We start from the raw sequence: 15,172 nt of genomic DNA, 5'->3' as shown, positions 1-15,172 counted from the left end.
ATAATTATGTTCTTCCTTTTATACTTCTTGTGGAGTTCAGCCTATAATCTTCCCAGAATAAAACTAATTTAACTTTCAATGAAGTTTTTTTTTTTTACACAGAAAAATAAAGTTAAACAAAAGTCTGCTATAAGGAGCAATTTTGTCCTTTGCAATGAGATAGAAGTCCGCATGCCACCTCAAGCAATGTTTATTACAAAGTTATATGATGCTAAATAGGTACTTTTTCAAAGCAATCAAATGGTAAAGCCAATTTGTGTTGATATATCTCGATAAGCAAAGCAATTCAATGTTCTCGAAATGAAATATATTTCATACTTATTTAATGAGATTCATATATTCAAGGGCATAGTGATTATGCTTCTGCTGGCTAGTTATTTGCCAGTTCCTGAAAGCATTTTTTAAACCTGCCTTAATAAAAATTGTTTACTATAAAGAACAACAAAAGAGAGGAATCTACATAATATAGGAAGTTATAGTATACATTAAATAACACCAAACACAAATAAATTCCAAGTGCAGGTCCTTGTGTCCTCAACTTCAAATAAGTTTGAATATTGCATAGGACTATACATAAAACCTATTTTTCTCTTTTCCTCTAAAGGATCCACATACAAGGGTAATCTTATCAATCAGTCATTGCAGATTTTGTATCATCCTTCCACCTGCACTATTTGGAATAATAAAGCATATTTGGGCATAACTCTTCAATATGAAGTCATTAGACCTCAATCAAAACCAGTTTGAAATGGTATGCAATTTCTTAAAAAACTAAGCATGGAATTACCACATGATCCAGCATTTTCACTCCTGGGTATATGACCAAAAGAGTTGAAAGTAAGAACTACAACAGAAATTTGTACACCCGTGTTCATAGCAGCATTATTCACAGTAGCCAAAAGGTGGAAGCAGCCCAATTGTCCATTGGAAGATGAATGCATAAACAAATGGGATATGTACACACAATGGAATATTATCCCACCTTAAAAAGGAAGAATATTGTGACACATGCTACAACATGGATGAAACTTGAAGACATTATGCTAAGTGAAATAAGCCAGTTACAAAAGAATAAATATTGGATGATTCTTCTTCTGTGAAGTTCCTAGAGTAGTCAGAGTTATAGAGACATAAAGGAAAATGATGGTTACCCGGGACGGGGGCAGAGGAGAAGGGGGAGTTAGTGTTTAACAGGTATAGGATTTTAGTAGGGAAAGATGAAAAAGCTCTGGAGATAGGTGGTGGTGATGGTTGCACAACAATGTGAACGTACTTAAAGCCATAGAACTATGCACTAAAAATGGCTAAAATGGTAAACTTCATGTTATGTATATATTACCACTGTTAAAACAAACCACAAAAATACAAACCAAAGAAGAAATTTTAAAAAAATTTGGGGTGCTTATGAAAGTTACATGGTAGAAAAGATAAACAAGGAAAAGAAGATATTAAGCAGATTTAGATTTAGAATTTCCCAGATAATGGTCTCCCATTTGGCAAATGCTGCAAATCACTGCCTCAGTCCTCTATAGATCACACCCACACACACACCTGCACACACAGGACAATGTCATAAAAGTCTGTGATGGAGAGACAATAAATATCCACCATAAGGTATGTTATCTTATGAACAGATGCTGGAAGATTGACAAAGTATCTGATGACACTACCACATTTGGATTTAAAATGTTCACAATTTTAAACAGTTCAGACAAAAGGGACATTGTTGTATGCTGAGAAACTGAATTAGGTAACATAAAAAGTGCCTGGCAATGTCAACTACACTGATTTCGAAGAGGCATTTGAAGGGTTTAAATACACTTCTATATAACACGTGAAAGAAGAAAAAAACCCATATTTCTAAAGCATATATACTTTTATATACTATGATATTTGAAAAATGCATGTGTGACCAAGTTTTGTAGGTAGGTATTTGTGGCATCAGGTACACATCTAAAATATATTATATCACAGGAGGGCAGAAGACTTGTAGATGTCAGGGGAAAATGGGACATTGCCTCTTATCTGGAGCCTGCTTATGTTAGAGCAAATCTATGTATATGTTTATGTAACGTGTTCATTATTACCTACATTAACCTCAAGCATCCATATTTTCTACATCCGATATTTGACAAAACAAGTGTTGAATAACATTATTTTTATTTACTTAAATACTCCAAGCTTCAATTTCCTCATCTGGACAGTAGAAGGAATAATTGAGCAGGGTCCCGCGGTTGGAGAAACAATCTCTCAGCCTCAGAGCGATGCCTTGTACATCATATATGTCTTATTAGTGTTGGCAATTATTTGCTTCTATTCCTTTCGTGTTTTCCATTCTAAAATTTCTCCGAACGAATCTCAGTTTGGGAGTTCAGTTCTCTAAATTCAATTACTTTTAACTTTAAATTTACATTAAAACACAAAAATAGTAACTATCAAAGCCTTGAATATATCATGATAAATCAAATATATCATATCACATATGATATGTGTATTAAATATTTGTTTTAAAAATGTTCCTCTATATCCGAAGTAAATCAAATTTTAACAAGTGCTTTTCAAAAAGTTTAATTATCCTTTTTTAAAAAGAGCCAATTTAGGGTCTAGCCTATATTTTTTTCTTATTTCTCTTTTTATCCATATTCCTTTACCAATATAGATTAATATTAAAAGAAAAATAACAATACCATCCAGCACTGTAATTCTCCCATACCAAACTATATGAAAAGTCCTGTTCTTGCCAAAGGGTATCAGTCATTTAATCTAGATAAAGTAGGCAAATTGAAACTGTTTTCTCATCACTATAAATAATTTGATCTGCTTGCTTTCCCACTATTGTCATTTTTTTCCCTAGAATTTTAACAATACATTGTTTTAAATTCTTATTATATTTAAAATTAAACCTTGTCACCACATGACATTAAAATGAAAGTGTACTTGTTCCTATTTAATTTCAACATACTCTGGAAAGTTTATAGTAAAGTACCAAACAATGCATTCTGCAAGGAACTGTACTTCCAAAAACACATACTAACACCTGTGACTTAAGCATCATTATTTAGTGGCATCTCTGATTATCACTTTCCACAGTTCTTTTAAAAGGCACCCAGATTTCCTTTTGTCATGCAGCTAATAGTCCCTTCACTAACAGCTGCTTGAACGTACCCTTAAATGGGAACTCAGAGATGTCTACCTTTATAAAAGGAGTCCATTCCAGCTACACCTTCAGATGGCAAAACTTTAATGTCACAGGAAGCAGATATTTTATTAGTGTTGTGTCATTCTGCATATAAGAGGAAAAGAAAAAAAGATGAAGATTGGCTTAAACCAAATAGTGATTTATTTCTTTCTCATTGCCTGGGTCATATGGAACACAGGCTCCCATATGGCTTCTCAACTCAAGGTTACCTCATATTCCAACACAGTTGCTGGTGCTCCAGCCATTACAACTATTTTGCAGGTAAGGAGAAGAAACTATGTAAAAAACAAAAAGAGTACACTAACTACAGAGCTATGTTCCTTTAAACGTCTTCTCTGGAATCTTTCATAACATTTCTACTGACATTTTAACGTCTAGAACTTAATCATGTGACCACACACAGTTACAAGAAAACTAAAGATGTGATATTTTAGTTGCGTCAGTCTTTTTTTCTTTTTTTTTGCCCTGACTCTTAGGACAAGCTTTATTTTCAAGAGTGTTTTTGTTATTGTTGTTGTTGTTTTTGCTGAGGAAGATTCGTCCCGAGCTAACATCCATTGCCAATCCACCTTCTTTTTCTTTTTCTTGAGGAAGATTAGCCTTGAGCTATCATCTGTGCCAATCTTCCTCAATTTTGTATGCGGGACACGTCCACAGCATGGCTAATGAGTGGAGTAGGTCCATTCCTGGGATTCGAACCCGTGAACCCAGGCTGCCGAAGTGGAGCATAGGGAACTTTAACCACTCAACCATGGGACCAGGCCCCAAGAGAGCTTTTTTAAAATTGAGATAAAGTTCACAAGCATAAAATAAACTTTGTAAAGTGTGCAACTCAGTGGCATTTAGTACATTCACAATGTTGTGCAATCATCACCTCCTTGTAGTTCCAGAACATTTTCATCACCACACCCATTAACTAGTTTCCTCCTATCCCTCCTTCCACACCAGACAGTCAACCACTAATCTGCTTTCCATCTCTGTAGATTTACCAATCCTGGATTTTTTGGATAAATAGAATCACATAGTATGCCACCTTTTATTTATGGCTTCTTTTGTTGGCATAATGTTTTCGAGGTTCATCTATGTAGCAGTATTTCACTCCTTTATATGGGTGGATAATATTGAATTGCACGTATGTAACACATTTTGTTTACCCATTCATCTTGTTTATCCATTCATCTGTCGATGGATATTTGGGTTATTTCCACCTTTTGGTTACTGTGAATAGTGCTGCTGCTAGCCTTCATGTACAAGTATTTGTTTGAACATATGTTTTCAATTCTTATGGGTATATATCCAGGCGTGGCATTGCTGAGTCATGGTAATTCAATGTTTAGCTGGTTCGTTCTTGCCCAGTAAAGTCAGAGTCCTATTACTAGAAATGAGGAGAGCAGATCTTCTGTGGTAACCAGCTGTGTCTGTCACAGCAGATGTTTCATTTTGTTCCTCTTGGGGCGCTTGTTCAGTGTTTCTATTCAGTTTCCCAGTAGAGATGGAACATGGGTTCTCTGTCCATATTTTTGTATGGACAAAATACTATCCACGTATTCCTGACTTTTGCACTCAGAACTCTGTAGCATATCGTCTTCTGGCCTAGTTATTTACAACATAGTGGTTTGGTCCCAGACAGCATATCATCGTAAAAAATTGCTGAAGCATGAGCCATCTCATGGCTGTAACTGTTTAGTTACAAAAACCATGGAAAGGAGCAGACACATTTCCCAACATCCACAATCAGCATGGTCTAAAAGTTGAATTTCAGTTGATTCATGATCTAACTAAGTGAACTTTTATGAACTGAAGTGAATAACAGAAAACAATTTAAACTTTTATGGGCTATTAATTTTTTTAAAGGTTGAGTTTTTGAGAATAAGGTCTCATTCATAAAATTGTCTTAAGCTATATACTGTATATAAGCTATATCCAGAGACATATACAAACAGGCCACAGTATTCTTAATGGTAACAAGTTGATACAAATAGGCAATGTTCTCACTTACCAGATAGCGAGCGAGCAAATTCATCTTACTTAATTAAACATGTGGTATTAGAGAATAGCAATTACACATTTTTAGAGAAAGGTTGTTCTCCACTTCCCTGTAATATGTTTTCAAAGCTTGAGCTCTGGAGGCAGACACATCTGTTGTCTCTTGCATAAAACACAATTCCAAATCTGAGTGTTAGTACTGATTCTTAGGTAGTTCATGAATCCTCTGAAACTGTAGACACAGTGTGTGTGTGTGTGTTTCTATATGCATTTTTCCATTGAGAATATCCAACTGGTCACTATCCATACCCTCCCCCACATTGAAACATTGGTTTAAATTTTTTGTCATATTAGGAAATTTATTTAACCTCTTTGAACTCCAGGAAATTGTAATAAAACAGGAAAATCCCCAGAGTTCAGAAAGAAAGAGATGAGGCTACTCTCCTGAAGCAAGAGTGCTTGGCAAAGGACATAAGAGAAAGGGAAAGAACTTCACAATTACATAAGAGTCTGCCAAGCCACACTACCACTGTTGGAAGAACAAAATTTCTATTCTTTCTCTATCTTGTTACACATGGTTGGTATTAATATTTGCCTATAAATACTTTAATTAATTAAGTTCTCTTTACAAGGATACTGAAGTTAATCCAAAACCATAGCAAATGTTTCGATGGCTCCAGAAAATTTAGGAGATTCTGAAGGAATAGTAAAACTATGGCTATTGGGAAAGAAAAAAATAAGAAAATAAACTTTAGTGATTAATTTACTGTTTTGCTAAAAAGTGGTTGTTTGGCATGCCCAGAGATAAACAAACTATATTAATCCTGAAAATAAATGTTAAAAACAGGTGAAAATAAATGTGGTCAGTAAATCAAGGGAAAATGTTATTCTTTGTTCCAGGGTTATCTTGCCTATTCAAAAATTTGAATGACACAGTGCTAACACACACATACAGACACATATTTCATTCAGGTAAATTCGGGTTTTGATTATATTTCTTTCACTGGCTATTTTTGACAAGCTATTAAATCTATGGACATATCAATTCTATTCCTTCTAAAGTGAGATTAAACATCCTTATTTTTCCAGATTGGTAGGAAGATTGGATACAGTATATTTTAAGTAATGTTGCAATTCATCCATTAAACATTTGCAAGGCAAACCGCTCCATGTTCTTTGTCATTATTTGTTGAGTCAATACTTCAAGCCAATATGCTATATCAGAAGCCACATTCCTTGTACTTCTGATAGATTCCTTACAAATTATCAATGAGATTAATAGGTACACATTTGTTAGTAGTTCTGTTATTGAATGAAGTATTTTTTATTCATTCTGGAGGCAAGAGTTTCTGTATGTTACTTGTGCACAGGGATTCTGTATAATAAATGGAGCCTCTAAGAAGAGGAGCAATTGTGAATACCAATCCAATGATTGCTACTTCCATCCACAAGGTATTGTTAGCATTGTCAAAGTGTGTTCCACAAATAAATTCACACTGAACAAGTTTTAATTTCACTGGAACCCATCTTAAGCCTCCTGCTGCAAATATAGACTTCAGTAGGTAAGCTGTTTCACCCCCAGGCATCTGTGGATATAACTCTCAACCTTTTGGGAGATACCAAAGTAATGGTCATTTTTACTTTTTGCATCAACTTTTTTGTTTGCCTTACCCCTCTTCTTTTCTGCAATTACTTCTCATTTTTCCATTTATCATTAACTTTTACCCGAAGACTCTGGTTCAGCCAAGGGGCCCACCCCATATAACTCTCATTCATAGGATTCTTGCTGATCCTTCCATCTTTGTCCCTTACCAGTCACATGGAGTAGATTTAGATTATCACAAGTCTATAACATGATCTCCTCCACTAGGCAGGGAAAAAGCTGTAAGTGTTATATCAATCTAGAGTTGAGGAGTAAAAACAACCATTTCAAACTTCAGTTAAGCATTTCGGCAGTTATTTTTAAAGTTATTGTCATGGTGTCCTATCAGAAATCAGTCCCTTCTCTGGAACACGTAAATGCAGCCAGGTCCCAGAACTGCAGTAGGATCAGCCAGAGAAAATGAAATATTTATACAAGTTGGGAAGAAGCTTATGTAAGTTCTACGATAACGCCCACCCTCTTTTCGCTGTTTTTCCGACAGTATCTCAACAGTAGAGTCAACAGCGATGCTCCCTTACTTCTGTGCTCATCAATTTTCAACATCCATCCATGCTGTCATTGTCATCCCCTTAGACAGTTGTGATCCCTCAACTTTGCAAGTTCGTTTTAGTAACTCTTTCCAACTTTCAAGCAGTCCACTAGTTTGTATGTGGCAAGTATGTGATACCTTGTACAGGATGCTTCTTAGCCTATCGTTTCTCTGCACCTGCAGTAAAGTGGATTTCTTTATCTGATGATATTTAAACAGGGATTCTAAATTAAATTAACATTTTCTCTTTTAAACGTGTTGTAGTGTTAGAGAAGTCTGCTTCTGTTCCTGGGCATGCAAATCCAAATCCAGAAAGCGTCCCTATTCCAGTAAGACCCATAGGTATCCCCATAGAGCCGTGGATAACAGACAAATGTAATGCACGTGCCCACACCATGGACTGGTCCAGATCTTCATGGTATGGCCCATGATGGATTTTAGTGTCTGATGTTCCTGTTGAGAAGCAGAATAATTTTAGTCAATTTTCTTTCTTTCGAAAGACACAGGAGGAAGTGATTTTTTCTGTCCATGTACATTGCTTACATTCCTCCCCGAGTGTTTATCTTATGTACCCAGAATGCTATTTCAAAGAGCAGATGAGGACACCAATTGTTGCCATCAGATCCTTCTACACTCAGAAGGAGACTTTTTCTCCTTGTATGCCCTACTTAAATTTTTCCTCTATGTCCATAGCAGTTTCCTCACCATAGCATCTTCTACAAATGTGCCTTTTGTCCTTTAACCATTCTAGGTCTATTTTCTAGACCATAGGGCCAGTCCAATGCCTACTGAAAAATAATTAGTATAATTCAAAACTATAGTATTCCTGTTATTATAATTTATGTCCTCTGATGCTGCAAGAGCACCACTATTAATTCTACCCATTGTGGGAATTTATCTTTCCTTTTTTTTAATTTGTCAGAATGTGAGCATCTGCTGGATATAATGCAGCAGGCTTCCAGAACAAGTGTTTTCCAGCAAACTGTCAACTATCACAAGTAAAATATGATTATATTTTAAGCATCCCGCAACAATTGATCAAAGGGAATGCCCATTTGGCAATGGAATTAGCTCCTCAGGATGTTCTAAACATTGCCTAAAGGAATGAAAGCCACTGGCTCATTTATGTGATGGGTACCTACTACCTTTTCAATGACTCCTACTCTTAAATATACCGTCTATATATATATATTTTTTAAAGATTTTATTATTTCCTTTTTTCTCCCCAAAGCCCCCTGGTACATAATTGTATATTCTTCGTTGTGGGTTCTTCTAGTTGTGGCATGTGGGACACTGCCTCAGCGTGGTCTGATGAGCAGTGCCATGTCCGCGCCCAGGACTCGAACCAACGAAACACTGGGCCGCCTGCAGCGGAGCGCGCGAACTTAACCACTCGGCCACGGGGCCAGCCCCATTAAATATACCGTCTATATTTGATGAGGCAACTTATTTGTGTATTTCCCTCCCTGTTAGAGTGTTGCTTAGACATAATCTATGTCATGATGAGTACTTTAAGACTCAAAATAAATTTATACTCTTCTATAGTAGAAATGGTTTGAATCAGTGCCCAATAACAGGAAAATTACTGTTTTTCAAAAAGTATTATATTTAGTAGCAGTTCCAAGTCACTTCCTGGTCCAAAAAGCCAGTGGCTATGACTGTGTGACAGTCAAGGACTTTTGCCACATGCTCAGTCAATGTGGTGGAGATTGCTAACACATCCAACAGTATGATCCACACATTGCCACTGTGAGGACCTGAAGAGGTCAACTGAGCAATGGAGCTCCAGTGTTGCCTGTTGTTGGCAGGGGCCTGCGTTAGTTTCATAGGCCTTCTGTTACAAAATACCACGGCCTGGATGACTTGAAACAACATAAATGTTTTGTCTCACAGTTTTGGAGGCTGGAAGTTGGAAACTAAGGTGTCAGCAAGACCATCCTCTCTCTGCAACCTGGCTTTCCTCTTCCTAGCTTCCGTGGTTTGCCAGCAATTGGTGACGTTCCTTGGATGGAAGTTTCATAATTCCACTCGCTGCCTCTGCTGTCACATGGTGTTCTTTCTTGTGTGTCTCTGTCTTCACGTGACCATCTTATAAGTAAAATGGGTTCCTTTATCTGGACACCAGTCACATTGGATTAGGGGCCCACTCTACTTCAGTATGGCCACATCTTAAGTAATTATATCTACAATCACTCTATTTTTAAATAAGCTCACACTCTGAAGTAATGGGGGTTAGGACCCATATATATTTTATTTTGGGGGAGGGTGGAGGCAGTATTCAACTCATAAAAAAGCTCCACTCAAATTCAACATTCTTTCATGTAACTTTGTAAATGGAGGGCGTAGAAACCCTAATTTGGTATATCATTCTTCGAAAACAAAAGAGCCCAATCAGTGTCTATACCTCTTTTTAATATTTTGGTGCTAAAAGAAGTAACTATTTTGTTTGAGGAATGTCCCCTTAGTGGCCCATGCCCAGGTTATTCCTAAGCATTTTACTGTCTGTGCCACACCTTGTATTTTAGCAGGTTAAGCAACCATCCCCAGATAGTCATATGATTACTCCACTTTGGTAAACCAGTCTTGGCTTGATTTTAAGACTGAGATATCATAATTTATCATCAAATCATCCTAGTGCTTTCTTTTTACCAAGTTATGACAACAAGCAGAGAAATATAAATATCTTTTGGGAGCACAGTAAAAATGTATTCTTGGCCACACCACATGAATGCAAATTTGCTTTGACTTTCTTCTGAAGTAGGAGTCTAAAGACAGCCTTAGCCAAACAGATTCCAGCAGAATACCAGTGTCCTTCAGTCTGTGACATAGCTGGGCTTGTTGGCACCATTTCCAGTATAGCTGACATCTTTGGAAGCACCAATATGTTTGGTCATCTGCAGTCCACTGTTAATCTCTAAAATCTGTCAACTCTTTTTTACAGGCGATGCTGGACTAGTAAGTAAAATATTCAGTTCTAGTATGCCTGCTCGAAGATGTCTTGAGTACCAGTAGAAAACCCTTAACCTCCCCATCCCACTCCAGGTAACCTACAGTGTTTCAAATTGTCTAATTGGGTGGGTTTTGGCAATTCCAAAGATTCCCATTAGAAATATCCAACTAAAAGCATATAAACAGCAGATTTGCATTATAATGCATTTCCTGGTTACTTGTATAAGAGAAGAGACCCCCAATCAGATGTCGCATGCTTTCAATGAGGAGTTCAGTGAAAGGTACCACAAAACTCATGCACAACTTTCTTTCACAAATCCCTACTTTGAGCTATACCTTCCCTTTAAGCCTTCCACAGTCAAATTATCATTACTCTCAAACTTCATCACATTACCCTTTGAACACCATTACACATTTAGGGAACGTACCTTGTGCTCTGATGTCCAGTAATGCCAATAAGGGTTCTTTATACACCTGGGCCATTTTTCCACACTAATGTACATGGCCTTGGACCCCTACCTGGAAGTTGTACCAAGAAACCTTGACACCCCACTACTCAGAATGGTAGCCCTCTTTATCACCCTATACCCATCTTCACTGGTTTTGCCTCAAAAAATCTAGATTTTTGATTTGTATTTTTCTCGGATTTCTTACTGTCATCAAGGCTGTTATATATCAAACAGATCAATTAAGGCTCTTGTGGAGTCTGAAGAACTGATGGAGGAGATTTACTGTTTTGGCACCTAATTTCTGATAGCAGACAATCAGCATGTTAGTAGCAACATCATTGATGCCATCCTTTCTCATTTCATTTTCAATCAACCTTCTGAAGATTTCCACTGGGTTTAATCTTTCTGATTCATTTCTTCCTTTTTTAATTTGAAAGACTTTTTTAACAACTCAAATAGTGTTTACATCAGTCTCCAGATTTTGCCATATGTCCCTGGGGAGCAAAGTCAGTTCCATTTGAGAATCACTGACATAACCAATCCAAAGTGCCTTATATTCTGAGGATATGTACATATTTAGGAAGAGCAAGGCAATTTTCCTTCTCCCTATACTTTATTCTAACTCCTTTAATACAGATTAATAAATTGGGGCTAAGACTAAGGGAGTCTTCCATCATACACAGATGGTGGTGAATGCAGTTACCTGCTGAGAATCCTGTGTAAGCTCAAACTTCCCTCTCCTTTCAGCAGTGAGCAGAGCCAGTGAAATTTGCCCCAGTTGAAAATACGTAAAATACATTGTAACAAGCGCTCTGGGAGCTGTTTATATCTGTCCACAAAATCAGTCAATTCCTTGACAGAATAATCCCTAGTCTCAGGAGTTAACTGTTCAGAATCTATCTTCACAGGATTTTGAATAATGAGGGGTGGAATCAGTCACATCTATTATGACCTGATACTTTTACAATCTCCGATCAGAATAACATTTTAATTCCTAACTAGGGTCATAATTTAGCCTCAATTAGGCAGATTCTATCACTTTGGATAACTATCTCCAATCTGACTTTCACTAATATAGCTAAAAGTAGCCAAGGAACCAAATTCTTTAATTATTTGCCATTGGTTTGTATCTTGTTCTTTATCCATTTTGCTATTTCCCCTAACACTGCATTTATCACTTCTACATTACATTTTCCTTTATTGATCATAATGCTTAGGTAACCTCAAATCAGAACGACTCAAGGGCCAACCTGGCGTTAGAGATGATTCATCCTCCCTTTTGTTTTCTTTCTTCCTCCCAAACAAAGCCTTCCCTGCATTTCAATTAAATCTAGAGTTGTTTCAATAATCCTGCCAATTACACTAGTTGTAACAATTATTTCTGTATACTCACACAGGCTGTAATAAAGGCAAAGAATTCAACACGGTAGAAGGATGAAAGCACTGGCAAACATCGCAGCAGTCAGACATATCCAAGCAGAGCTTCCAGTGTCCTCTCATACTCACAAAGAACATGATTCATTATACGCATGACATGTATTAATCTCAGGGAAGCTGCTGTCTCATCGGAAGGTGCTTTTTATACCCCCTAAAGTCCAAGATTTACATTTGAGGTGACTGTATTCCATGAGTCCCCAGTTTTGACCAGAAATTTAAAAAAATCTGGTTCTTGGAGGAGCAGACAGTGTCTAGGAAAACGTGGAAAAATAGTGTTAATGTATGCATCGAATCATGACTGTCAGACAAAGCGCCTTATAGATTAAGTTAGAGAAATTACAGCAAGCTGTTAATTCTGTGGCTTGTCTTCCTAGACGCATAGTACCTGGCACTTATTGGTTCTTAATAAAATCAACTTGACACCATATAGTTAGAATTTCAAAGATTTGGAACTCTAAAAGAATATTTCAAGAAATATAAAAAAAATAAAATGAGTTTGTATATACCCAGCTAGGCACCTATGTCCATATAACAACAAACAAAAATAGTTTAGGGACCCATTATAAAATATATGTTTGGTTTTTTTTTTTAAAGATTGGCAACTGAGCTAACATCTGTTGCCAATCTTCTTTTTTTCTTTTTTCTTTTTTTCTTTTCTTCTTCCTCTTCTCCTCAAAGCCCCCCAGTACATAGTTGTATATTCTAGTTGTGAGTGCCTCTGGTTGTGCTCTGTGGGAAGCCACCTCAGCATGGCCTGATGAGCAGTGCCATGTCCCCGATCAGGATCTGAACCAGTGAAACCCAGGCTGCCTAAGTGGACGGCAGGAACTTGACCACTCAGCCACAGGCCAGCCCCTGGGTTTTTTATTTAGGTCTTTTCTTGCTCCTCCTTCCCCTCGAGGGCGCAATCTCCCACCAGTCTAGTGCCCGTGACTCACCACGCCCTGATGCCCTGTCTGCTGCCGGAAGGCATCTGATTTTGTCAATTACATAGTAAATTAAGCTCTTTATAATTTATTAACTTTTTTCAGAAATTTGCATATTGTGGATTTTATCTGTAATTAGGGAATGACTTAGTCTATTATTTGACATTTCAAGCCAAGCACAATTAGTGCAGACAGTTTTGAGAAAGGGTCCTGTGATTAACCTGTGCTTACGGTGGATATCCTCCAAGGAGGATGACTGACTGCACTCCTAGAGCTTGGAGACGGAGGAGAGGCGAAATGCAGCGGTGTAGGATGCGAGCACTGACCTCCTACCTGCTTATTGCCGCTTTCTCAGTCTGAGCCCTTTCTCCACCATATCGACTGTTTACCCTTATAAGAGGGCAGGACAATGAAATGATTCTTTAGAGCTAGAACAGGTACAAGAGATAATCACCAATATGAAATGAATACAGAGAAGCTCAGATTAAATATTTAATAAGTCTACCCCAAAAGGTGGTAAAATCCCGCTGTTGGTGTCTGCATCTGCTTTGCCTCACGAGGATGTTGAAGAGAGTTAAACACTCTTAGCGAAAATGTCTATTAGAGATGTCATAGAATTAAATATGTAACTTGATTTTCCACCCAAATGACTATAATTAGTGTTATTTGGAAATGGCATTTCACTTATATCTACGTTATTAGCATGTAGCACATAGACAATTAAGCATGTCATTAGAAATATATCCAATTAAATTTGCACGGAGTTTTATTTGATTGCAGCAATAAACTCAATATATAGGTTTAGTACACACATTTTATTAGCCATGTAGCAAAGTTGGCTGTTCAAAACAAGGCACTTTAGGAGAATTATTGCACACAATATATGATAGGATGTATAAACTTCAGTAAAGGATTATGTGCATGATTATTTACAAATGCTGTTAATCTTAGGCATAAAAGTGTTCAAACAAGCTTCTTTCTGTCTTAGTGCCTTCATCTATGACATTTCTTTTGCCCGGAGCACCCTTGAGTTTCCCACCATCATTAGTTCTCTCTTCTTCCTTTAATAGTAAAATCCCCAAGACTTACCTGGACCTTCATTGCAGCAGATGACTTTGTGTGAGACTACGAAATGTAAGAAGTGATAGATGCCTCTTTCACATCAAACTCTTCAAAGCAATGTGCTTGCTTGCCCTTTTCTCATTCCCACTGCCTGGAATAAAGAATGGTGGCAGGATCTGGAGCAGCCACTTTGGACCCAGAGGTGGAAGTTTTGTGATTAGAAGGGAAGAGGAACCCACCAGTGCTGGCCTATCTTTTGGAGAGTTATATAGGAGAGAAACAATGTCTTGTCTTACTTGAAATAATGTAGTATATCGGGGCATCTGTGTTACAGTAAGTAGATTGGTACCAAACTAAAATACCAATGTCTTAGATATCCTCCTTGTGCCTTCAGATCATCTCCACTTTGCTCATTCCCTGGGTAGTTGACCATTACGGACAACAAAGGATATTTTTCTCTCTGGCCTTAGTTGGATTCAGTCAATGAGAAACACTAGCTGGAGACTGGCGGTGAAAGGAGAGTGAGACTGGTGTCTTTGTTCCCTTGGTCTCTTGCTTGCTGGGCTAAGGTTGTCAGTGGCTCCATTCCTTTCCTGTAGAGCACAGCTCCTGTCAGGTGGCCCTCTCCCATTGCTGAAACAAGAGGTAAAACTCTCCCTCCAGATATTGGTAACTCTTTCTTCTCTTTGACCTTTAGGTTGGTCGTGGGGTATATTTCATCACCCCTTGTTGATTTCATTTGTAATCTGTCCCTTCATTACACTTTCCTCAATTACTCTGTTGAGTATATAAATTTTTTTTATATAGAACTTAATTGATATAACCACTGGGCCTGCTAATTTCTACTCTCTCTTCAGATCTTATGTCACAGCAGGTAAAGTAAATTTTTTAAAATTAAAATAAAAATTATTATAAAGTACCATTTATCCCAGGTAGTTCTATAGATATTGAGAGATACACAAAAGTATAATG

General features: G+C 37.3%; 1 long non-coding RNA gene across 1 annotated transcript; it reads right to left on the bottom strand.

Annotated features, from left to right (window-relative positions):
* Positions 1-3,317: 3,317 nt before the first annotated feature.
* LOC139084592 (uncharacterized) lies at positions 3,318-12,473 on the bottom strand. The gene is made up of 2 exons (XR_011542094.1): positions 12,169-12,473; positions 3,318-7,830 (listed from the first exon to the last, which is right to left on the bottom strand). It is a non-coding gene; the product is annotated as an uncharacterized lncRNA (long non-coding RNA).
* Between the last annotated feature and the right edge of the window lie 2,699 nt (positions 12,474-15,172).

Source organism: Equus przewalskii, chromosome 7, assembly GCF_037783145.1.
Source record: "Equus przewalskii isolate Varuska chromosome 7, EquPr2, whole genome shotgun sequence".
Taxonomy (NCBI): domain Eukaryota; kingdom Metazoa; phylum Chordata; class Mammalia; order Perissodactyla; family Equidae; genus Equus; species Equus przewalskii.
Note: the sequence above shows the minus strand (reverse complement) of the source record. Positions and strands in the feature narration are given on the sequence as shown.